We start from the raw sequence: 6,000 nt of genomic DNA, 5'->3' as shown, positions 1-6,000 counted from the left end.
TGAGATGCGATAGCTTGAGATGGACTCTATGGTTGGGAACCCGATCAAATGCCTCGGAAAAATCTAGAAACAGAGCATCGGTTTGAATTCCGGCGTCTAAAGAAGTAAATAAGTCGTTAGCGTATCCGACGAGACGAGTGTTGCAAGTGAATTCCTTGCGAAAACCGCGCGGATATTTAAATATGATGTTATGATTATCGAGATAATTAATGATCTCAGTGTGTATGACGTGTTTAAGGAGCTTGGAGAGGGTACGAGTCAATGAAATGGCTCCATAGTTTAGCGGATCAGAGCGGATGCCCGATTTGAAATAGGTATTTGGCTGCGCGCCAGTCGTGACGGATGCAGCCAGTTGATAAAGACTGAGAAAAAAGTGCACACCAGGCTTGAAAAATACTCTGAGATATGCTTTTAGTATTTTCTTGTTAAAGCCTAGCGGATTCGTGCTTGTGGTAATTTTAAGATTAGTTAACAAAGAATACCATGTTCACTAATGACTTTTAGGACCATAGAATAATCATGAATTGAGTTGAGAACTGGAACACTTGTGATGACTTCTTCAATGAAAACAGATGAGAAAGCGTTGTTAAAGACTTAGTTCAGCAGAATGGGCATCGTCCAGCTGGTCACTATTACAATTTGTCAAGAATGAATCAGTACGCGAATGAGGGTTAATTACGCCCCAAAATCTTCGCGGGTTATTAGATAGCATGGCGGGCAAAGCGTCACTGTAAAACTGGCGATGAGTAGATTTAAGCATTTTTTGGAAATTTTTGTCGCTTTTTTATTTTTTCCATGTGTTTAATAGGTTGTTAGCAACCGCCTGCCTATAAAAACGTTTTTTTTTCTTCTTATTGGCTCTTCGCAGCCGCCCATAGTACCAGGGCGCACATTTAGTGCACTTAATTGTAATTACTGGCATGTATGTTATAAAGAGGTTAATTAGGGTAGTTTTGAACAGTGTTCAGTGGTGCTCAGTTGAACGGAATGAATTTTCAGCCAAGAACTGTCCAGAGGTTTATTCGAGATTCATGAGGTCAAAATTAGCTTAATATATAGTGGCTGGCTTGTTGGTTACACATCTTACAACAAAAGCGCGGTCGGAACACGGACAAGAAAGACTGACACAAACACAGGCACTGTGTTTGTGTAGTCTTTCTTGTCCGTGTTCCGACCGCGCTGTTGTAAGAGCGAAATTAGCTCTGTTATAACATCTGATCAGCTTGGTGGTAGTTTTTCTTTCAATAATACTGCAATTCATGCACCTAGTAATGATATCATGGTCAGAAAGACCATTAAGGTGAAATATTTTAGAACAAGCATCGAGATTATTGGTTAAAATCAAGTCGAGAATGCTTGCAGTGGTACCTGCGGATCGCTTGGGCTTTGTAATGAGCTGAGTTGTTGAAAATCTAGACAAGTCTGTAGGAAAGCATGCGCAACCTTATGACTTGGAGAAACAGATAGTGTTTCCCAATTGATACCTGGGAAATTAAAGTCACCAATGCTAATTAAGACATACTTTGAAAAACGCGTACATACATTGGTCAGCAAGAGACAAAATTCATCAGCAAAGCCACCAAACAGGCCGGGTGGACGATACAACACACCGGCAATGATGTTTGCAGTAGTACATTTCAAGGAGACGAATGCACAGTGGAGAAAAGTAGACGCAACAATTGGTACAGAAATCAGCTCTTGCTTAATCGAAAAAAAGCACAGCACCTCCTCTTCTGTTATTTCTGTCGGATGGCAAAAAAAAAAAATAAAACATAATTCGCATCAAATGACCTCACCGTCTGAGATATAATCGCTTAGCCACGTTTAAGTTAATGCTATTAACGAGGTCCCAGAGGAGTGGATAAGTGAGGAGAGGGCATTGCTTTTCACTTTAACGCTTCTGATGTTAGTATACAGGAAGTAAATGCCATCTAAACACTTCGGCCCCGGCAAGACTGGCGGTGCACGATCAGAGGCACCATGATGATTTGAATGTTGTCAATCGGTAGAAGTCTCAGATTGACGCACAGCCCGATTGCCAAAAATATGTATTTTTTTTTCTGTGAAACCACGTTTTAGCCGGTCGAGTTTCGGTGCGCAGTTAAAAAAAAATGGTTTCGAGAAAATGAGATCCGCAGGAACAGTTCCCGTTGGACACGTCAACTGCACCGTGAGGAAAATGAGGACAGTGAGAGTGAAATAAGAAAGAGAGAGACAGGTGCAGTAGTAGAAGGCTGCGGGAAAATTTCGATCTCCTGTGGATCTTTAGCATGCATAGACAACGCACAGCACACGGGCGCCTTTTATGCGAAGCATACTATTTCGCTTCGCTTCCATGGAAACGCGGCCGCCGAGGCTGTGCTCGAACCTGGGTACTCCGGCTCTGTAACCGAGCGCCTTACCACTGAGCCCCTCGGCGTCTTAATGAAAACCGCTCTAGCGCAAGACGCTACCGGCATTTTACACACTTGCGATAACACATCATGCCCCTTAAGGCAGATAGCAATACAGTGAAGGTGGAAACCATTAGGAAAGCGAAATGTAAAAAAAAAAAAAAAAACGCACCGAAGCCTAAACCTCCAGCATAAATTCGAGTAAAGAAGGTCGTTCGTTTATACTGCAAGACACCACTAAGTTGGGAAGTTGGTTCATAAAGTTAACTTGTATGAATTCTAATAATGTGATGGGAGCTAATCAGGAAAAAGAAGAAAAGAGCAACTAATTACCCCACACAGAGGTGAACAAAACCCAATCCGCCAGCAGGAAGAGTGTATAAAATGATATAGCGCCGCATCGATTAGAAACTTGACGACCATATAAACGTTGCGAATGTTCGATGGAAGATTTAGATGTAGTGTTTAGGGCATTGGAGTACTTGCACCAAATAATGTATTTTCGTTGCCAGAAATATGTTACAGTCTTTGGCTCGACCAAAAATTGAAAGGCGACTTGGAATAAAAGTTTGAGCAGAATGCTGAAGTGCCTGGATCAGCTACCTCAAGTAATGTGCTCTTGACTTGTATGCGGGAGGCGGTATACCGGGATATTTATCGGGGACATACATACGATCATCCTATTCTAGCATAACGAAGTGGCATGGAGCCCGTGGAGCCAAACACAGACCCAAACATTTAAAGGAATTCAGCTTATCTTAGCGCCAGAGACGATGCGAAACGGATCTGTCGTCGATATAGTTGTGTCCAATGCTGGGCTTGTCAATGTTAAAAAGCAAGATCGTCTGCATATGCTAGAACTTTGGTTTCATTTCCCAACACAGTAAAACCATGAATATTGCTTTGAATATGTATAAGTAGAACACTGAAAATAAAACTGGTAATCGCGCAAGAAACAGGAACACAGACGGCACACAAAAACCAGGACTGACGCCAACTTGCAACTGGGGTTTGTGGCACCAAGCCTCTCTTTTGTACCACAACCAAGCCGTATCAACAAATGCATTAACGTTGTACGTACAGTCTCTGTCAAAAGTAACCAGGCTGCTTGGTTTGCTTCTCATTCGTATAACAGAGCCCTCACGGCTTCCTTAAAGATCAATAAGTTCTTTGAAGGTGAGAACAGGGGTTCTTCTTACCATACAGGGATTTAGAACTTGAGGGCTGGCATAATAGCTTTAATATACGACTGAGAAGAAAAACGTGCAGCCTGGTTACTTTTGACAAAGACTGTACATATCAAACAGCAATTCATGCGAACACTGGCAACAAAGTATCGCTGATCACTACAGAATCTAATCTAAACAGAGCTTGTGATGCCAACTTCTTTTCTGGCCAGCAGAAACAAGAAGAACATCAACCAAGGAAAAAAAAAACAAAGCACTGGGGCATGACAAGTCTACACTAACAAATTATGAAACGCCTGGTGAAGGCGAAAAAGAGCAATAATCGCGTTTCTTGCGCCATTACCAGTTTTTCTTTCAACATGAACCACACGCCCAAACTAGAGTTTGAGTAGAACACTTGTAGGAATATCTAGAACACTTGTGGGGATTCATTGGGGGGGGGGGGGGTACATACGTTTTTCCTGCTCAACCACGACTGGCACAATTCAAAACTACCGACCCCACCCCGTGATCGCATTCGCTACCGAGCGCACGCCTGCCACGGCAGGCCTTGCTCTGAAAGAGAACAAAGGAACGACACTCAGGCTGACACAACAACAACAATAACGCCAGCTAGAAACAAAATATGAAAAGGAATTGAGGTCATCCGACTCATCAGCAAGGTTACGAGCGAACGTTCGCCCACCCTTGGACAAGGGAGAAGCTCCGAGGCCGGGCGGGAAGAGTTTGAGGGGAAAATATTTCCCCACGAGGCTTCGTCCCTCTGGTGGAGAGCGAAGCGTCGCGCCGGAATGTCCGCGCGCGTCGAATTTTCGAACCCGTTAGGAAGAGCTATCCCCAGCGCGCGCGCAGCAATCATGCCGTCCCAGGCGCCGTGTCGGTGCGATGCCTGCGCCATCCTTTGTTAGTTAAGGTAAGCAAAAACTACGGACGACTCATCGGGGGCAGCAAACAGAAGGGGATGGAGCGGAGTGAGTCGCCACACTCAAAAAAATGGCGCGTGTAAAACGCGCGCCATTTCTCTCCTCATTCCCCGTGCGCCGCCTCCGACATTTTCTGCTCGTGGAGGCAGAGGGAACCTGTTGAAACGTAGGTGTTTTGAGCCCTGCTCTCTCCACCTCCTTGTTCTTCATGCCGGGTCTGCTCCGGCACACCAGATCACTGACTGACATCTCGGACCTGATGGTCAGCAGCGGACATGTGAGTTAAGAAGCCACCTTTTTTTCCAAAGAATGTCGTGAGCCTGACCCTGTGTGCCGGCGTACAGAGGAATTCTCCAATAGATAAAGGGTTAAAAAGTAGCTGGGTCATCAAAGAGCCTTGCCTCACGGAAGACCGGATTCATACAAACTCTGAGAGATGATCATTAATAACAAAGCGAGTTAAACAATTGCAGTAGCTGAATCACGGTGTAGAAAAGTGTTATGTGAAAATACGGGAAGATATTTATAACGATTGCACAGCTACCATAGTTCTCCATAAAGTGAGCAATAAAATTCCAATAAGGAAGGGTGTTAGGCAGGGAGACACGATCTCGCCGATGTTATTCATTGCATGTCTAAAGAAGGTATTCCGAGGCCTGAAATGGGAACAGTTGGGGATAAGAGTTAATGGAGAATACCTTAGTAATCTGCGATTCACTGATAACAATTCCTTGCTAACGGTTATGGTAACGGAGTTGATTCCAAGAGAAGGCACGCGTAGCAGGAACGGGAGAAAGTTAGGTGGGCGGATGGGATTAAGATGTTTGCGGGCATACAGTGGCGGCAACTGGCAAATGACAGGGTTAATTGGAGAGACATGGGAGAGGCCTTCGCCCTGCAGTGGGCCCATGAGAGCAGTTGAGAGTTTACGTGCAGTGTATGTTACTTTGTACGGGGCGGCCTCTCTCATCGTATGTCCGGTGAGAGTCAGCGGGAACCGACATTGGGTATTGCAGGCGATTTGATACAACTTTAGCGAAATATTTGGAGTCAGCATTTGCCAACGTGATATGTTTGTATACCGGTTCACAGAGCACAATATTTCTTCACCATGCAGTACTGTTCAGAATTAGGACTGGGGAATTTAGCTAAAGACTGTGAAAGAATGGATTTAAAAGCTTTGTAAAGTTCGCATGAAAAGACATCAGGGCCAGGCGCCTACATGGAAGGAAATTGATGAATTACTGGTTCTGTCTCTTGCTCTATGAAAAGGCCATCAATAACAGGACAACCGTCTTCTGATTCAGGGATCACAAGGTTTATGAAATGGGTTAGGAAGTCCGAATTATGAATAGCAAATTCTGCTCTGAGGAATGCCGCACAGTAATCGCAAACATGGAGATATTTCACACGCACTGGTCACCAGGGTTTTATTGACCACCATGTCCGGTATCAGGTGAGCAATCGCGTGCTTATCAAGAAGGGCTTTTCGCATCG

Source organism: Amblyomma mixtum, chromosome 5 (genome assembly GCF_055824585.1).
Source record: "Amblyomma mixtum isolate Tamu chromosome 5, ASM5582458v1, whole genome shotgun sequence".
NCBI classification, from domain to species: Eukaryota; Metazoa; Arthropoda; class Arachnida; order Ixodida; family Ixodidae; genus Amblyomma; species Amblyomma mixtum.
The sequence above is the reverse complement of the archived record's forward strand: the minus strand, read 5'-3'. Positions refer to the sequence as shown.